Here is a 14420-nt window from a genome sequence, read left to right on the forward strand (position 1 = left end):
ACCGACCCCATCGCGTAGCAATGGGTATCGATCTGATCGCCGGTTGGCATGGGATAGGCAGGGTGCGGCTAGGTCGTAATAGGATTATATTAGTTTTTCGCTGGTAGCATGATGGGTGCGATCATACCAGCACTAATGCACCGGATCCCATCAGAACTCCGCAGTTAAGCGTGCTTGGGCGAGAGTAGTACTAGGATGGGTGACCTCCTGGGAAGTCCTCGTGTTGCACCCCCCTTTTTTATTTTTACCGCATCTCCGGTCGGATGGACCGGAACGAGAACCGGGCAATGGATTCTTAGGAAAATCGCACCGACCCCATCGCGTAGCAATGGGTATCGATCAGATCGCCGGTTGGCATGGGATAGGCAGGGTGCGGCTAGGTCGTAATAGGATTATATTAGTTTTTCGCTGGTAGCATGATGGGTGCGATCATACCAGCACTAATGCACCGGATCCCATCAGAACTCCGCAGTTAAGCGTGCTTGGGCGAGAGTAGTACTAGGATGGGTGACCTCCTGGGAAGTCCTCGTGTTGCACCCCCCCTTTTAATTTTTACCGCATCTCTGGTCGGATGGACCGGAACGAGAACCAGGGAATGGATTTTTAGGAAAATCGCACCGACCCCATCGCGTAGCGATGGGTATCGGTCAGATCGCCGGTTGGCATGAGATAGGCAGGGTGCGGCTAGGTCGTAATAGGATTATATTAGTTTTTCGCTGGTAGCATGATGGGTGCGATCATACCAGCACTAATGCACTGGATCCCATCAGAACTTCGCAGTTAAGCGTGCTTGGGCGAGAGTAGTACTAGGATGGGTGACCTCCTGGGAAGTCCTCGTGTTGCACCCCCCCTTTTTATTTTTACCGCATCTCCGGTCGGATGGACCGGAACGACAACCGGGCAATGGATTCTTAGGAAAATCGCACCGACCCCATCGCTATCAATCAGATCGCCAGTTGGCATGGGATAGGCAGGGTGCGGCTAGGTCGTAATAGGATTATATTAGTTTTTCGCTGGTAGCATGATGGGTGCGATCATACCAGCACTAATGCACCGGATCCCATCAGAACTCCGCAGTTAAGCGTGCTTGGGCGAGAGTAGTACTAGGATGGGTGACCTCCTGGGAAGTCCTCGTGTTGCACCCCCCCTTTTAATTTTTACCGCATCTCTGGTCGGATGGACCGGAACGAGAACCAGGGAATGGATTTTTAGGAAAATCGCACCGACCCCATCGCGTAGCAATGGGTATCGGTCAGATCGCCGGTTGGCATGAGATAGGCAGGGTGCGGCTAGGTCGTAATAGGATTATATTAGTTTTTCGCTGGTAGCATGATGGGTGCGATCATACCAGCACTAATGCACCGGATCCCATCAGAACTCCGCAGTTAAGCGTGCTTGGGCGAGAGTAGTACTAGGATGGGTGACCTCCTGGGAAGTCCTCGTGTTGCACCCCCCCTTTTTATTTTTACCGCATCTCCGGTCGGATGGACCGGAACGACAACCGGGCAATGGATTCTTAGGAAAATCGCACCGACCCCATCGCGTAGCAATGGGTATCGATCAGATCGCCGGTTGGCATGGGATAGGCATGGTGCGGCTAGGTCGTAATAGGATTATATTAGTTTTTCGCTGGTAGCATGATGGGTGCGATCATACCAGCACTAATGCACCGGATCCCATCAGAACTCCGCAGTTAAGCGTGCTTGGGCGAGAGTAGTACTAGGATGGGTGACCTCCTGGGAAGTCCTCGTGTTGCACCCCCCCTTTTTATTTTTACCGCATCTCCGGTCGGATGGACCGGAACGACAACCGGGCAATGGATTCTTAGGAAAATCGCACCGACCCCATCGCTATCAATCAGATCGCCAGTTGGCATGGGATAGGCAGGGTGCGGGTAGGTCGTAATAGGATTATATTAGTTTTTCGCTGGTAGCATGATGGGTGCGATCATACCAGCACTAATGCACCGGATCCCATCAGAACTCCGCAGTTAAGCGCGCTTGGGCGAGAGTAGTACTAGGATGGGTGACCTCCTGGGAAGTCCTCGTGTTGCACCCCCCCTTTTTATTTTTACCGCATCTCCGGTCGGATGGACCGGAACGACAACCGGGCAATGGATTCTTAGGAAAATCGCACCGACCCCATCGCGTAGCAATGGGTATCGATCAGATCGCCGGTTGGCATGGGATAGGCATGGTGCGGCTAGGTCGTAATAGGATTATATTAGTTTTTCGCTGGTAGCATGATGGGTGCGATCATAGCGGCACTAATGCACCGGATCCCATCAGAACTCCGCAGTTAAGCGTGCTTGGGCGAGAGTAGTACTAGGATGGGTGACCTCCTGGGAAGTCCTCGTGTTGCACCCCCCCTTTTTATTTTTACCGCATCTCCGGTCTGATGGACCGGAACGACAACCGGGCAATGGATTCTTAGGAAAATCGCACCGACCCCATCGCGTAGCAATGGGTATCGATCAGATCGCCGGTTGGCATGGGATAGGCATGGTGCGGCTAGGTCGTAATAGGATTATATTAGTTTTTCGCTGGTAGCATGATGGGTGCGATCATAGCGGCACTAATGCACCGGATCCCATCAGAACTCCGCAGTTAAGCGTGCTTGGGCGAGAGTAGTACTAGGATGGGTGACCTCCTGGGAAGTCCTCGTGTTGCACCCCCCCTTTTTATTTTTACCGCATCTCCGGTCGGATGGACCGGAACGACAACCGGGCAATGGATTCTTAGGAAAATCGCACCGACCCCATCGCTATCAATCAGATCGCCAGTTGGCATGGGATAGGCAGGGTGCGGCTAGGTCGTAATAGGATTATATTAGTTTTTCGCTGGTAGCATGATGGGTGCGATCATACCAGCACTAATGCACCGGATCCCATCAGAACTTCGCAGTTAAGCGTGCTTGGGCGAGAGTAGTACTAGGATGGGTGACCTCCTGGGAAGTCCTCGTGTTGCACCCCCCCTTTTAATTTTTACCGCATCTCTGGTCGGATGGACCGGAACGAGAACCAGGGAATGGATTTTTAGGAAAATCGCACCGACCCCATCGCGTAGCAATGGGTATCGATCAGATCGCCAGTTGGCATGGGATAGGCAGGGTGCGGCTAGGTCGTAATAGGATTATATTAGTTTTTCGCTGGTAGCATGATGGGTGCGATCATACCAGCACTAATGCACCGGATCCCATCAGAACTCCGCAGTTAAGCGTGCTTGGGCGAGAGTAGTACTAGGATGGGTGACCTCCTGGGAAGTCCTCGTGTTGCACCCCCCCTTTTAATTTTTACCGCATCTCCGGTCGGATGGACCGGAACGAGAACCGGGCAATGGATTCTTAGGAAAATCGCACCGACCCCATCGCGTAGCAATGGGTATCGATCAGATCGCCGGTTGGCATGGGATAGGCAGGGTGCGGCTAGGTCGTAATAGGATTATATTAGTTTTTCGCTGGTAGCATGATGGGTGCGATCATACCAGCACTAATGCACCGGATCCCATCAGAACTCCGCAGTTAAGCGTGCTTGGGCGAGAGTAGTACTAGGATGGGTGACCTCCTGGGAAGTCCTCGTGTTGCACCCCCCCTTTTTATTTTTACCGCATCTCCGGTCGGATGGACCGGAACGACAACCGGGCAATGGATTCTTAGGAAAATCGCACCGACCCCATCGCGTAGCAATGGGTATCGATCAGATCGCCGGTTGGCATGGGATAGGCATGGTGCGGCTAGGTCGTAATAAGATTATATTAGTTTTTCGCTGGTAGCATGATGGGTGCGATCATACCAGCACTAATGCACCGGATCCCATCAGAACTCCGCAGTTAAGCGTGCTTGGGCGAGAGTAGTACTAGGATGGGTGACCTCCTGGGAAGTCCTCGTGTTGCACCCCCCCTTTTTATTTTTACCGCATCTCCGGTCGGATGGACCGGAACGACAACCGGGCAATGGATTCTTAGGAAAATCGCACCGACCCCATCGCTATCAATCAGATCGCCAGTTGGCATGGGATAGGCAGGGTGCGGCTAGGTCGTAATAGGATTATATTAGTTTTTCGCTGGTAGCATGATGGGTGCGATCATACCAGCACTAATGCACCGGATCCCATCAGAACTCCGCAGTTAAGCGTGCTTGGGCGAGAGTAGTACTAGGATGGGTGACCTCCTGGGAAGTCCTCGTGTTGCACCCCCCTTTTAATTTTTACCGCATCTCTGGTCGGATGGACCGGAACGAGAACCAGGGAATGGATTTTTAGGAAAATCGCACCGACCCCATCGCGTAGCAATGGGTATCGGTCAGATCGCCGGTTGGCATGAGATAGGCAGGGTGCGGCTAGGTCGTAATAGGATTATATTAGTTTTTCGCTGGTAGCATGATGGGTGCGATCATACCAGCACTAATGCACCGGATCCCATCAGAACTCCGCAGTTAAGCGCGCTTGGGCGAGAGTAGTACTAGGATGGGTGACCTCCTGGGAAGTCCTCGTGTTGCACCCCCCCTTTTTATTTTTACCGCATCTCCGGTCGGATGGACCGGAACGACAACCGGGCAATGGATTCTTAGGAAAATCGCACCGACCCCATCGCGTAGCAATGGGTATCGATCAGATCGCCGGTTGGCATGGGATAGGCATGGTGCGGCTAGGTCGTAATAGGATTATATTAGTTTTTCGCTGGTAGCATGATGGGTGCGATCATACCAGCACTAATGCACCGGATCCCATCAGAACTCCGCAGTTAAGCGTGCTTGGGCGAGAGTAGTACTAGGATGGGTGACCTCCTGGGAAGTCCTCGTGTTGCACCCCCCCTTTTTATTTTTACCGCATCTCCGGTCGGATGGACCGGAACGACAACCGGGCAATGGATTCTTAGGAAAATCGCACCGACCCCATCGCTATCAATCAGATCGCCAGTTGGCATGGGATAGGCAGGGTGCGGCTAGGTCGTAATAGGATTATATTAGTTTTTCGCTGGTAGCATGATGGGTGCGATCATACCAGCACTAATGCACCGGATCCCATCAGAACTCCGCAGTTAAGCGTGCTTGGGCGAGAGTAGTACTAGGATGGGTGACCTCCTGGGAAGTCCTCGTGTTGCACCCCCCTTTTAATTTTTACCGCATCTCTGGTCGGATGGACCGGAACGAGAACCAGGGAATGGATTTTTAGGAAAATCGCACCGACCCCATCGCGTAGCAATGGGTATCGGTCAGATCGCCGGTTGGCATGAGATAGGCAGGGTGCGGCTAGGTCGTAATAGGATTATATTAGTTTTTCGCTGGTAGCATGATGGGTGCGATCATACCAGCACTAATGCACCGGATCCCATCAGAACTCCGCAGTTAAGCGCGCTTGGGCGAGAGTAGTACTAGGATGGGTGACCTCCTGGGAAGTCCTCGTGTTGCACCCCCCCTTTTTATTTTTACCGCATCTCCGGTCGGATGGACCGGAACGACAACCGGGCAATGGATTCTTAGGAAAATCGCACCGACCCCATCGCGTAGCAATTGGTATCGATCAGATCGCCGGTTGGCATGGGATAGGCATGGTGCGGCTAGGTCGTAATAGGATTATATTAGTTTTTCGCTGGTAGCATGATGGGTGCGATCATAGCGGCACTAATGCACCGGATCCCATCAGAACTCCGCAGTTAAGCGTGCTTGGGCGAGAGTAGTACTAGGATGGGTGACCTCCTGGGAAGTCCTCGTGTTGCACCCCCCCTTTTTATTTTTACCGCATCTCCGGTCGGATGGACCGGAACGACAACCGGGCAATGGATTCTTAGGAAAATCGCACCGACCCCATCGCTATCAATCAGATCGCCGGTTGGCATGGGATAGGCAGGGTGCGGCTAGGTCGTAATAGGATTATATTAGTTTTTCGCTGGTAGCATGATGGGTGCGATCATAGCGGCACTAATGCACCGGATCCCATCAGAACTCCGCAGTTAAGCGTGCTTGGGCGAGAGTAGTACTAGGATGGGTGACCTCCTGGGAAGTCCTCGTGTTGCACCCCCCCTTTTTATTTTTACCGCATCTCCGGTCTGATGGACCGGAACGACAACCGGGCAATGGATTCTTAGGAAAATCGCACCGACCCCATCGCGTAGCAATGGTTATCGATCAGATCGCCGGTTGGCATGGGATAGGCATGGTGCGGCTAGGTCGTAATAGGATTATATTAGTTTTTCGCTGGTAGCATGATGGGTGCGATCATAGCGGCACTAATGCACCGGATCCCATCAGAACTCCGCAGTTAAGCGTGCTTGGGCGAGAGTAGTACTAGGATGGGTGACCTCCTGGGAAGTCCTCGTGTTGCACCCCCCCTTTTTATTTTTACCGCATCTCCGGTCGGATGGACCGGAACGACAACCGGGCAATGGATTCTTAGGAAAATCGCACCGACCCCATCGCTATCAATCAGATCGCCAGTTGGCATGGGATAGGCAGGGTGCGGCTAGGTCGTAATAGGATTATATTAGTTTTTCGCTGGTAGCATGATGGGTGCGATCATACCAGCACTAATGCACCGGATCCCATCAGAACTTCGCAGTTAAGCGTGCTTGGGCGAGAGTAGTACTAGGATGGGTGACCTCCTGGGAAGTCCTCGTGTTGCACCCCCCCTTTTAATTTTTACCGCATCTCTGGTCGGATGGACCGGAACGAGAACCAGGGAATGGATTTTTAGGAAAATCGCACCGACCCCATCGCGTAGCAATGGGTATCGATCAGATCGCCAGTTGGCATGGGATAGGCAGGGTGCGGCTAGGTCGTAATAGGATTATATTAGTTTTTCGCTGGTAGCATGATGGGTGCGATCATACCAGCACTAATGCACCGGATCCCATCAGAACTCCGCAGTTAAGCGTGCTTGGGCGAGAGTAGTACTAGGATGGGTGACCTCCTGGGAAGTCCTCGTGTTGCACCCCCCCTTTTAATTTTTACCGCATCTCCGGTCGGATGGACCGGAACGAGAACCGGGCAATGGATTCTTAGGAAAATCGCACCGACCCCATCGCGTAGCAATGGGTATCGATCAGATCGCCGGTTGGCATGGGATAGGCAGGGTGCGGCTAGGTCGTAATAGGATTATATTAGTTTTTCGCTGGTAGCATGATGGGTGCGATCATACCAGCACTAATGCACCGGATCCCATCAGAACTCCGCAGTTAAGCGTGCTTGGGCGAGAGTAGTACTAGGATGGGTGACCTCCTGGGAAGTCCTCGTGTTGCACCCCCCCTTTTTATTTTTACCGCATCTCCGGTCGGATGGACCGGAACGACAACCGGGCAATGGATTCTTAGGAAAATCGCACCGACCCCATCGCGTAGCAATGGGTATCGATCAGATCGCCGGTTGGCATGGGATAGGCATGGTGCGGCTAGGTCGTAATAAGATTATATTAGTTTTTCGCTGGTAGCATGATGGGTGCGATCATACCAGCACTAATGCACCGGATCCCATCAGAACTCCGCAGTTAAGCGTGCTTGGGCGAGAGTAGTACTAGGATGGGTGACCTCCTGGGAAGTCCTCGTGTTGCACCCCCCCTTTTTATTTTTACCGCATCTCCGGTCGGATGGACCGGAACGACAACCGGGCAATGGATTCTTAGGAAAATCGCACCGACCCCATCGCTATCAATCAGATCGCCAGTTGGCATGGGATAGGCAGGGTGCGGCTAGGTCGTAATAGGATTATATTAGTTTTTCGCTGGTAGCATGATGGGTGCGATCATACCAGCACTAATGCACCGGATCCCATCAGAACTCCGCAGTTAAGCGTGCTTGGGCGAGAGTAGTACTAGGATGGGTGACCTCCTGGGAAGTCCTCGTGTTGCACCCCCCTTTTAATTTTTACCGCATCTCTGGTCGGATGGACCGGAACGAGAACCAGGGAATGGATTTTTAGGAAAATCGCACCGACCCCATCGCGTAGCAATGGGTATCGGTCAGATCGCCGGTTGGCATGAGATAGGCAGGGTGCGGCTAGGTCGTAATAGGATTATATTAGTTTTTCGCTGGTAGCATGATGGGTGCGATCATACCAGCACTAATGCACCGGATCCCATCAGAACTCCGCAGTTAAGCGCGCTTGGGCGAGAGTAGTACTAGGATGGGTGACCTCCTGGGAAGTCCTCGTGTTGCACCCCCCCTTTTTATTTTTACCGCATCTCCGGTCGGATGGACCGGAACGACAACCGGGCAATGGATTCTTAGGAAAATCGCACCGACCCCATCGCGTAGCAATGGGTATCGATCAGATCGCCGGTTGGCATGGGATAGGCATGGTGCGGCTAGGTCGTAATAGGATTATATTAGTTTTTCGCTGGTAGCATGATGGGTGCGATCATACCAGCACTAATGCACCGGATCCCATCAGAACTCCGCAGTTAAGCGTGCTTGGGCGAGAGTAGTACTAGGATGGGTGACCTCCTGGGAAGTCCTCGTGTTGCACCCCCCCTTTTTATTTTTACCGCATCTCCGGTCGGATGGACCGGAACGACAACCGGGCAATGGATTCTTAGGAAAATCGCACCGACCCCATCGCTATCAATCAGATCGCCAGTTGGCATGGGATAGGCAGGGTGCGGCTAGGTCGTAATAGGATTATATTAGTTTTTCGCTGGTAGCATGATGGGTGCGATCATACCAGCACTAATGCACCGGATCCCATCAGAACTCCGCAGTTAAGCGTGCTTGGGCGAGAGTAGTACTAGGATGGGTGACCTCCTGGGAAGTCCTCGTGTTGCACCCCCCTTTTAATTTTTACCGCATCTCTGGTCGGATGGACCGGAACGAGAACCAGGGAATGGATTTTTAGGAAAATCGCACCGACCCCATCGCGTAGCAATGGGTATCGATCAGATCGCCGGTTGGCATGAGATAGGCAGGGTGCGGCTAGGTCGTAATAGGATTATATTAGTTTTTCGCTGGTAGCATGATGGGTGCGATCATACCAGCACTAATGCACCGGATCCCATCAGAACTCCGCAGTTAAGCGCGCTTGGGCGAGAGTAGTACTAGGATGGGTGACCTCCTGGGAAGTCCTCGTGTTGCACCCCCCCTTTTTATTTTTACCGCATCTCCGGTCGGATGGACCGGAACGACAACCGGGCAATGGATTCTTAGGAAAATCGCACCGACCCCATCGCGTAGCAATTGGTATCGATCAGATCGCCGGTTGGCATGGGATAGGCATGGTGCGGCTAGGTCGTAATAGGATTATATTAGTTTTTCGCTGGTAGCATGATGGGTGCGATCATAGCGGCACTAATGCACCGGATCCCATCAGAACTCCGCAGTTAAGCGTGCTTGGGCGAGAGTAGTACTAGGATGGGTGACCTCCTGGGAAGTCCTCGTGTTGCACCCCCCCTTTTTATTTTTACCGCATCTCCGGTCGGATGGACCGGAACGACAACCGGGCAATGGATTCTTAGGAAAATCGCACCGACCCCATCGCTATCAATCAGATCGCCGGTTGGCATGGGATAGGCAGGGTGCGGCTAGGTCGTAATAGGATTATATTAGTTTTTCGCTGGTAGCATGATGGGTGCGATCATACCAGCACTAATGCACCGGATCCCATCAGAACTCCGCAGTTAAGCGTGCTTGGGCGAGAGTAGTACTAGGATGGGTGACCTCCTGGGAAGTCCTCGTGTTGCACCCCCCCTTTTAATTTTTACCGCATCTCTGGTCGGATGGACCGGAACGAGAACCAGGGAATGGATTTTTAGGAAAATCGCACCGACCCCATCGCGTAGCAATGGGTATCGGTCAGATCGCCGGTTGGCATGAGATAGGCAGGGTGCGGCTAGGTCGTAATAGGATTATATTAGTTTTTCGCTGGTAGCATGATGGGTGCGATCATACCAGCACTAATGCACTGGATCCCATCAGAACTTCGCAGTTAAGCGTGCTTGGGCGAGAGTAGTACTAGGATGGGTGACCTCCTGGGAAGTCCTCGTGTTGCACCCCCCCTTTTTATTTTTACCGCATCTCCGGTCGGATGGACCGGAACGACAACCGGGCAATGGATTCTTAGGAAAATCGCACCGACCCCATCGCTATCAATCAGATCGCCAGTTGGCATGGGATAGGCAGGGTGCGGCTAGGTCGTAATAGGATTATATTAGTTTTTCGCTGGTAGCATGATGGGTGCGATCATACCAGCACTAATGCACCGGATCCCATCAGAACTCCGCAGTTAAGCGTGCTTGGGCGAGAGTAGTACTAGGATGGGTGACCTCCTGGGAAGTCCTCGTGTTGCACCCCCCCTTTTAATTTTTACCGCATCTCTGGTCGGATGGACCGGAACGAGAACCAGGGAATGGATTTTTAGGAAAATCGCACCGACCCCATCGCGTAGCAATGGGTATCGGTCAGATCGCCGGTTGGCATGAGATAGGCAGGGTGCGGCTAGGTCGTAATAGGATTATATTAGTTTTTCGCTGGTAGCATGATGGGTGCGATCATACCAGCACTAATGCACCGGATCCCATCAGAACTCCGCAGTTAAGCGTGCTTGGGCGAGAGTAGTACTAGGATGGGTGACCTCCTGGGAAGTCCTCGTGTTGCACCCCCCCTTTTTATTTTTACCGCATCTCCGGTCGGATGGACCGGAACGACAACCGGGCAATGGATTCTTAGGAAAATCGCACCGACCCCATCGCGTAGCAATGGGTATCGATCAGATCGCCGGTTGGCATGGGATAGGCATGGTGCGGCTAGGTCGTAATAGGATTATATTAGTTTTTCGCTGGTAGCATGATGGGTGCGATCATACCAGCACTAATGCACCGGATCCCATCAGAACTCCGCAGTTAAGCGTGCTTGGGCGAGAGTAGTACTAGGATGGGTGACCTCCTGGGAAGTCCTCGTGTTGCACCCCCCCTTTTTATTTTTACCGCATCTCCGGTCGGATGGACCGGAACGACAACCGGGCAATGGATTCTTAGGAAAATCGCACCGACCCCATCGCTATCAATCAGATCGCCAGTTGGCATGGGATAGGCAGGGTGCGGGTAGGTCGTAATAGGATTATATTAGTTTTTCGCTGGTAGCATGATGGGTGCGATCATACCAGCACTAATGCACCGGATCCCATCAGAACTCCGCAGTTAAGCGTGCTTGGGCGAGAGTAGTACTAGGATGGGTGACCTCCTGGGAAGTCCTCGTGTTGCACCCCCCTTTTAATTTTTACCGCATCTCTGGTCGGATGGACCGGAACGAGAACCAGGGAATGGATTTTTAGGAAAATCGCACCGACCCCATCGCGTAGCAATGGGTATCGGTCAGATCGCCGGTTGGCATGAGATAGGCAGGGTGCGGCTAGGTCGTAATAGGATTATATTAGTTTTTCGCTGGTAGCATGATGGGTGCGATCATACCAGCACTAATGCACCGGATCCCATCAGAACTCCGCAGTTAAGCGCGCTTGGGCGAGAGTAGTACTAGGATGGGTGACCTCCTGGGAAGTCCTCGTGTTGCACCCCCCCTTTTTATTTTTACCGCATCTCCGGTCGGATGGACCGGAACGACAACCGGGCAATGGATTCTTAGGAAAATCGCACCGACCCCATCGCGTAGCAATGGGTATCGATCAGATCGCCGGTTGGCATGGGATAGGCATGGTGCGGCTAGGTCGTAATAGGATTATATTAGTTTTTCGCTGGTAGCATGATGGGTGCGATCATAGCGGCACTAATGCACCGGATCCCATCAGAACTCCGCAGTTAAGCGTGCTTGGGCGAGAGTAGTACTAGGATGGGTGACCTCCTGGGAAGTCCTCGTGTTGCACCCCCCCTTTTAATTTTTACCGCATCTCTGGTCGGATGGACCGGAACGAGAACCAGGGAATGGATTTTTAGGAAAATCGCACCGACCCCATCGCGTAGCAATGGGTATCGGTCAGATCGCCGGTTGGCATGAGATAGGCAGGGTGCGGCTAGGTCGTAATAGGATTATATTAGTTTTTCGCTGGTAGCATGATGGGTGCGATCATACCAGCACTAATGCACCGGATCCCATCAGAACTCCGCAGTTAAGCGTGCTTGGGCGAGAGTAGTACTAGGATGGGTGACCTCCTGGGAAGTCCTCGTGTTGCACCCCCCCTTTTTATTTTTACCGCATCTCCGGTCGGATGGACCGGAACGACAACCGGGCAATGGATTCTTAGGAAAATCGCACCGACCCCATCGCGTAGCAATGGGTATCGATCAGATCGCCGGTTGGCATGGGATAGGCATGGTGCGGCTAGGTCGTAATAGGATTATATTAGTTTTTCGCTGGTAGCATGATGGGTGCGATCATACCAGCACTAATGCACCGGATCCCATCAGAACTCCGCAGTTAAGCGTGCTTGGGCGAGAGTAGTACTAGGATGGGTGACCTCCTGGGAAGTCCTCGTGTTGCACCCCCCCTTTTTATTTTTACCGCATCTCCGGTCGGATGGACCGGAACGACAACCGGGCAATGGATTCTTAGGAAAATCGCACCGACCCCATCGCTATCAATCAGATCGCCAGTTGGCATGGGATAGGCAGGGTGCGGGTAGGTCGTAATAGGATTATATTAGTTTTTCGCTGGTAGCATGATGGGTGCGATCATACCAGCACTAATGCACCGGATCCCATCAGAACTCCGCAGTTAAGCGTGCTTGGGCGAGAGTAGTACTAGGATGGGTGACCTCCTGGGAAGTCCTCGTGTTGCACCCCCCTTTTAATTTTTACCGCATCTCTGGTCGGATGGACCGGAACGAGAACCAGGGAATGGATTTTTAGGAAAATCGCACCGACCCCATCGCGTAGCAATGGGTATCGGTCAGATCGCCGGTTGGCATGAGATAGGCAGGGTGCGGCTAGGTCGTAATAGGATTATATTAGTTTTTCGCTGGTAGCATGATGGGTGCGATCATACCAGCACTAATGCACCGGATCCCATCAGAACTCCGCAGTTAAGCGCGCTTGGGCGAGAGTAGTACTAGGATGGGTGACCTCCTGGGAAGTCCTCGTGTTGCACCCCCCCTTTTTATTTTTACCGCATCTCCGGTCGGATGGACCGGAACGACAACCGGGCAATGGATTCTTAGGAAAATCGCACCGACCCCATCGCGTAGCAATGGGTATCGATCAGATCGCCGGTTGGCATGGGATAGGCATGGTGCGGCTAGGTCGTAATAGGATTATATTAGTTTTTCGCTGGTAGCATGATGGGTGCGATCATAGCGGCACTAATGCACCGGATCCCATCAGAACTCCGCAGTTAAGCGTGCTTGGGCGAGAGTAGTACTAGGATGGGTGACCTCCTGGGAAGTCCTCGTGTTGCACCCCCCCTTTTTATTTTTACCGCATCTCCGGTCGGATGGACCGGAACGACAACCGGGCAATGGATTCTTAGGAAAATCGCACCGACCCCATCGCTATCAATCAGATCGCCGGTTGGCATGGGATAGGCAGGGTGCGGCTAGGTCGTAATAGGATTATATTAGTTTTTCGCTGGTAGCATGATGGGTGCGATCATACCAGCACTAATGCACCGGATCCCATCAGAACTCCGCAGTTAAGCGTGCTTGGGCGAGAGTAGTACTAGGATGGGTGACCTCCTGGGAAGTCCTCGTGTTGCACCCCCCCTTTTAATTTTTACCGCATCTCTGGTCGGATGGACCGGAACGAGAACCAGGGAATGGATTTTTAGGAAAATCGCACCGACCCCATCGCGTAGCAATGGGTATCGGTCAGATCGCCGGTTGGCATGAGATAGGCAGGGTGCGGCTAGGTCGTAATAGGATTATATTAGTTTTTTGCTGGTAGCATGATGGGTGCGATCATACCAGCACTAATGCACTGGATCCCATCAGAACTTCGCAGTTAAGCGTGCTTGGGCGAGAGTAGTACTAGGATGGGTGACCTCCTGGGAAGTCCTCGTGTTGCACCCCCCCTTTTTATTTTTACCGCATCTCCGGTCGGATGGACCGGAACGACAACCGGGCAATGGATTCTTAGGAAAATCGCACCGACCCCATCGCGTAGCAATGGGTATCGATCAGATCGCCGGTTGGCATGAGATAGGCAGGGTGCGGCTAGGTCGTAATAGGATTATATTAGTTTTTCGCTGGTAGCATGATGGGTGCGATCATACCAGCACTAATGCACCGGATCCCATCAGAACTCCGCAGTTAAGCGTGCTTGGGCGAGAGTAGTACTAGGATGGGTGACCTCCTGGGAAGTCCTCGTGTTGCACCCCCCCTTTTTATTTTTACCGCATCTCCGGTCGGATGGACCGGAACGACAACCGGGCAATGGATTCTTAGGAAAATCGCACCGACCCCATCGCGTAGCAATGGGTATCGATCAGATCGCCGGTTGGCATGGGATAGGCATGGTGCGGCTAGGTCGTAATAGGATTATATTAGTTTTTCGCTGG

The 14420-nt window shown here is 52.6% G+C and overlaps 47 non-coding genes across 47 annotated transcripts; all 47 read left to right on the forward strand.

Annotated features, from left to right (window-relative positions):
* Positions 1-113: 113 nt before the first annotated feature.
* Positions 114-232, forward strand: LOC122286764. Its single transcript, XR_006234078.1, has one exon. It is a non-coding gene; the product is annotated as a 5S ribosomal RNA (ribosomal RNA).
* Positions 233-421: 189 nt separating this feature from the next.
* Positions 422-540, forward strand: LOC122286765. Its single transcript, XR_006234079.1, has one exon. It is a non-coding gene; the product is annotated as a 5S ribosomal RNA (ribosomal RNA).
* A 189-nt stretch (positions 541-729) lies between these two features.
* On the forward strand, positions 730-848 carry LOC122288534. Its single transcript, XR_006235792.1, has one exon. It is a non-coding gene; the product is annotated as a 5S ribosomal RNA (ribosomal RNA).
* Positions 849-1026: 178 nt separating this feature from the next.
* On the forward strand, positions 1027-1145 carry LOC122286766. Its single transcript, XR_006234080.1, has one exon. It is a non-coding gene; the product is annotated as a 5S ribosomal RNA (ribosomal RNA).
* A 189-nt stretch (positions 1146-1334) lies between these two features.
* Positions 1335-1453, forward strand: LOC122286767. The gene has a single exon (XR_006234081.1). It is a non-coding gene; the product is annotated as a 5S ribosomal RNA (ribosomal RNA).
* Positions 1454-1642: 189 nt separating this feature from the next.
* Positions 1643-1761, forward strand: LOC122286769. Its single transcript, XR_006234082.1, has one exon. It is a non-coding gene; the product is annotated as a 5S ribosomal RNA (ribosomal RNA).
* Positions 1762-1939: 178 nt separating this feature from the next.
* LOC122288026 lies at positions 1940-2058 on the forward strand. Its single transcript, XR_006235303.1, has one exon. It is a non-coding gene; the product is annotated as a 5S ribosomal RNA (ribosomal RNA).
* Positions 2059-2247: 189 nt separating this feature from the next.
* LOC122288512 lies at positions 2248-2366 on the forward strand. Its single transcript, XR_006235771.1, has one exon. It is a non-coding gene; the product is annotated as a 5S ribosomal RNA (ribosomal RNA).
* A 189-nt stretch (positions 2367-2555) lies between these two features.
* LOC122288513 lies at positions 2556-2674 on the forward strand. Its single transcript, XR_006235772.1, has one exon. It is a non-coding gene; the product is annotated as a 5S ribosomal RNA (ribosomal RNA).
* Positions 2675-2852: 178 nt separating this feature from the next.
* On the forward strand, positions 2853-2971 carry LOC122287974. Its single transcript, XR_006235253.1, has one exon. It is a non-coding gene; the product is annotated as a 5S ribosomal RNA (ribosomal RNA).
* A 189-nt stretch (positions 2972-3160) lies between these two features.
* On the forward strand, positions 3161-3279 carry LOC122286770. The gene has a single exon (XR_006234083.1). It is a non-coding gene; the product is annotated as a 5S ribosomal RNA (ribosomal RNA).
* Positions 3280-3468: 189 nt separating this feature from the next.
* On the forward strand, positions 3469-3587 carry LOC122286771. The gene has a single exon (XR_006234084.1). It is a non-coding gene; the product is annotated as a 5S ribosomal RNA (ribosomal RNA).
* Positions 3588-3776: 189 nt separating this feature from the next.
* Positions 3777-3895, forward strand: LOC122286772. The gene has a single exon (XR_006234085.1). It is a non-coding gene; the product is annotated as a 5S ribosomal RNA (ribosomal RNA).
* A 178-nt stretch (positions 3896-4073) lies between these two features.
* On the forward strand, positions 4074-4192 carry LOC122286773. Its single transcript, XR_006234086.1, has one exon. It is a non-coding gene; the product is annotated as a 5S ribosomal RNA (ribosomal RNA).
* A 188-nt stretch (positions 4193-4380) lies between these two features.
* On the forward strand, positions 4381-4499 carry LOC122288027. Its single transcript, XR_006235304.1, has one exon. It is a non-coding gene; the product is annotated as a 5S ribosomal RNA (ribosomal RNA).
* Positions 4500-4688: 189 nt separating this feature from the next.
* Positions 4689-4807, forward strand: LOC122286774. The gene has a single exon (XR_006234087.1). It is a non-coding gene; the product is annotated as a 5S ribosomal RNA (ribosomal RNA).
* Positions 4808-4985: 178 nt separating this feature from the next.
* Positions 4986-5104, forward strand: LOC122286776. Its single transcript, XR_006234089.1, has one exon. It is a non-coding gene; the product is annotated as a 5S ribosomal RNA (ribosomal RNA).
* Positions 5105-5292: 188 nt separating this feature from the next.
* Positions 5293-5411, forward strand: LOC122288028. Its single transcript, XR_006235306.1, has one exon. It is a non-coding gene; the product is annotated as a 5S ribosomal RNA (ribosomal RNA).
* A 189-nt stretch (positions 5412-5600) lies between these two features.
* On the forward strand, positions 5601-5719 carry LOC122288514. The gene has a single exon (XR_006235773.1). It is a non-coding gene; the product is annotated as a 5S ribosomal RNA (ribosomal RNA).
* Positions 5720-5897: 178 nt separating this feature from the next.
* LOC122288515 lies at positions 5898-6016 on the forward strand. Its single transcript, XR_006235774.1, has one exon. It is a non-coding gene; the product is annotated as a 5S ribosomal RNA (ribosomal RNA).
* Positions 6017-6205: 189 nt separating this feature from the next.
* Positions 6206-6324, forward strand: LOC122288516. The gene has a single exon (XR_006235775.1). It is a non-coding gene; the product is annotated as a 5S ribosomal RNA (ribosomal RNA).
* A 178-nt stretch (positions 6325-6502) lies between these two features.
* LOC122287975 lies at positions 6503-6621 on the forward strand. The gene has a single exon (XR_006235254.1). It is a non-coding gene; the product is annotated as a 5S ribosomal RNA (ribosomal RNA).
* A 189-nt stretch (positions 6622-6810) lies between these two features.
* On the forward strand, positions 6811-6929 carry LOC122286777. Its single transcript, XR_006234090.1, has one exon. It is a non-coding gene; the product is annotated as a 5S ribosomal RNA (ribosomal RNA).
* Positions 6930-7118: 189 nt separating this feature from the next.
* LOC122286778 lies at positions 7119-7237 on the forward strand. Its single transcript, XR_006234091.1, has one exon. It is a non-coding gene; the product is annotated as a 5S ribosomal RNA (ribosomal RNA).
* Positions 7238-7426: 189 nt separating this feature from the next.
* Positions 7427-7545, forward strand: LOC122286779. The gene has a single exon (XR_006234092.1). It is a non-coding gene; the product is annotated as a 5S ribosomal RNA (ribosomal RNA).
* A 178-nt stretch (positions 7546-7723) lies between these two features.
* LOC122286780 lies at positions 7724-7842 on the forward strand. Its single transcript, XR_006234093.1, has one exon. It is a non-coding gene; the product is annotated as a 5S ribosomal RNA (ribosomal RNA).
* A 188-nt stretch (positions 7843-8030) lies between these two features.
* LOC122288029 lies at positions 8031-8149 on the forward strand. Its single transcript, XR_006235307.1, has one exon. It is a non-coding gene; the product is annotated as a 5S ribosomal RNA (ribosomal RNA).
* A 189-nt stretch (positions 8150-8338) lies between these two features.
* LOC122286781 lies at positions 8339-8457 on the forward strand. Its single transcript, XR_006234094.1, has one exon. It is a non-coding gene; the product is annotated as a 5S ribosomal RNA (ribosomal RNA).
* Positions 8458-8635: 178 nt separating this feature from the next.
* On the forward strand, positions 8636-8754 carry LOC122286782. Its single transcript, XR_006234095.1, has one exon. It is a non-coding gene; the product is annotated as a 5S ribosomal RNA (ribosomal RNA).
* A 188-nt stretch (positions 8755-8942) lies between these two features.
* Positions 8943-9061, forward strand: LOC122288030. Its single transcript, XR_006235308.1, has one exon. It is a non-coding gene; the product is annotated as a 5S ribosomal RNA (ribosomal RNA).
* Positions 9062-9250: 189 nt separating this feature from the next.
* Positions 9251-9369, forward strand: LOC122288517. Its single transcript, XR_006235776.1, has one exon. It is a non-coding gene; the product is annotated as a 5S ribosomal RNA (ribosomal RNA).
* Positions 9370-9547: 178 nt separating this feature from the next.
* On the forward strand, positions 9548-9666 carry LOC122286783. The gene has a single exon (XR_006234097.1). It is a non-coding gene; the product is annotated as a 5S ribosomal RNA (ribosomal RNA).
* A 189-nt stretch (positions 9667-9855) lies between these two features.
* On the forward strand, positions 9856-9974 carry LOC122288535. The gene has a single exon (XR_006235793.1). It is a non-coding gene; the product is annotated as a 5S ribosomal RNA (ribosomal RNA).
* A 178-nt stretch (positions 9975-10152) lies between these two features.
* LOC122286784 lies at positions 10153-10271 on the forward strand. Its single transcript, XR_006234098.1, has one exon. It is a non-coding gene; the product is annotated as a 5S ribosomal RNA (ribosomal RNA).
* Positions 10272-10460: 189 nt separating this feature from the next.
* Positions 10461-10579, forward strand: LOC122286785. The gene has a single exon (XR_006234099.1). It is a non-coding gene; the product is annotated as a 5S ribosomal RNA (ribosomal RNA).
* Positions 10580-10768: 189 nt separating this feature from the next.
* On the forward strand, positions 10769-10887 carry LOC122286787. The gene has a single exon (XR_006234101.1). It is a non-coding gene; the product is annotated as a 5S ribosomal RNA (ribosomal RNA).
* A 178-nt stretch (positions 10888-11065) lies between these two features.
* LOC122286788 lies at positions 11066-11184 on the forward strand. Its single transcript, XR_006234103.1, has one exon. It is a non-coding gene; the product is annotated as a 5S ribosomal RNA (ribosomal RNA).
* Positions 11185-11372: 188 nt separating this feature from the next.
* Positions 11373-11491, forward strand: LOC122288032. Its single transcript, XR_006235310.1, has one exon. It is a non-coding gene; the product is annotated as a 5S ribosomal RNA (ribosomal RNA).
* Positions 11492-11680: 189 nt separating this feature from the next.
* On the forward strand, positions 11681-11799 carry LOC122288518. The gene has a single exon (XR_006235777.1). It is a non-coding gene; the product is annotated as a 5S ribosomal RNA (ribosomal RNA).
* A 189-nt stretch (positions 11800-11988) lies between these two features.
* LOC122286789 lies at positions 11989-12107 on the forward strand. The gene has a single exon (XR_006234104.1). It is a non-coding gene; the product is annotated as a 5S ribosomal RNA (ribosomal RNA).
* A 189-nt stretch (positions 12108-12296) lies between these two features.
* On the forward strand, positions 12297-12415 carry LOC122286790. Its single transcript, XR_006234105.1, has one exon. It is a non-coding gene; the product is annotated as a 5S ribosomal RNA (ribosomal RNA).
* Positions 12416-12593: 178 nt separating this feature from the next.
* Positions 12594-12712, forward strand: LOC122286791. Its single transcript, XR_006234106.1, has one exon. It is a non-coding gene; the product is annotated as a 5S ribosomal RNA (ribosomal RNA).
* A 188-nt stretch (positions 12713-12900) lies between these two features.
* On the forward strand, positions 12901-13019 carry LOC122288033. The gene has a single exon (XR_006235311.1). It is a non-coding gene; the product is annotated as a 5S ribosomal RNA (ribosomal RNA).
* Positions 13020-13208: 189 nt separating this feature from the next.
* Positions 13209-13327, forward strand: LOC122288520. The gene has a single exon (XR_006235779.1). It is a non-coding gene; the product is annotated as a 5S ribosomal RNA (ribosomal RNA).
* A 178-nt stretch (positions 13328-13505) lies between these two features.
* Positions 13506-13624, forward strand: LOC122286792. Its single transcript, XR_006234107.1, has one exon. It is a non-coding gene; the product is annotated as a 5S ribosomal RNA (ribosomal RNA).
* A 189-nt stretch (positions 13625-13813) lies between these two features.
* LOC122288536 lies at positions 13814-13932 on the forward strand. Its single transcript, XR_006235794.1, has one exon. It is a non-coding gene; the product is annotated as a 5S ribosomal RNA (ribosomal RNA).
* Positions 13933-14121: 189 nt separating this feature from the next.
* LOC122286793 lies at positions 14122-14240 on the forward strand. The gene has a single exon (XR_006234109.1). It is a non-coding gene; the product is annotated as a 5S ribosomal RNA (ribosomal RNA).
* Positions 14241-14420: the final 180 nt, after the last annotated feature.

This window comes from Carya illinoinensis, chromosome 11 (genome assembly GCF_018687715.1).
Source record: "Carya illinoinensis cultivar Pawnee chromosome 11, C.illinoinensisPawnee_v1, whole genome shotgun sequence".
Lineage (NCBI taxonomy): Eukaryota > Viridiplantae > Streptophyta > Magnoliopsida > Fagales > Juglandaceae > Carya > Carya illinoinensis.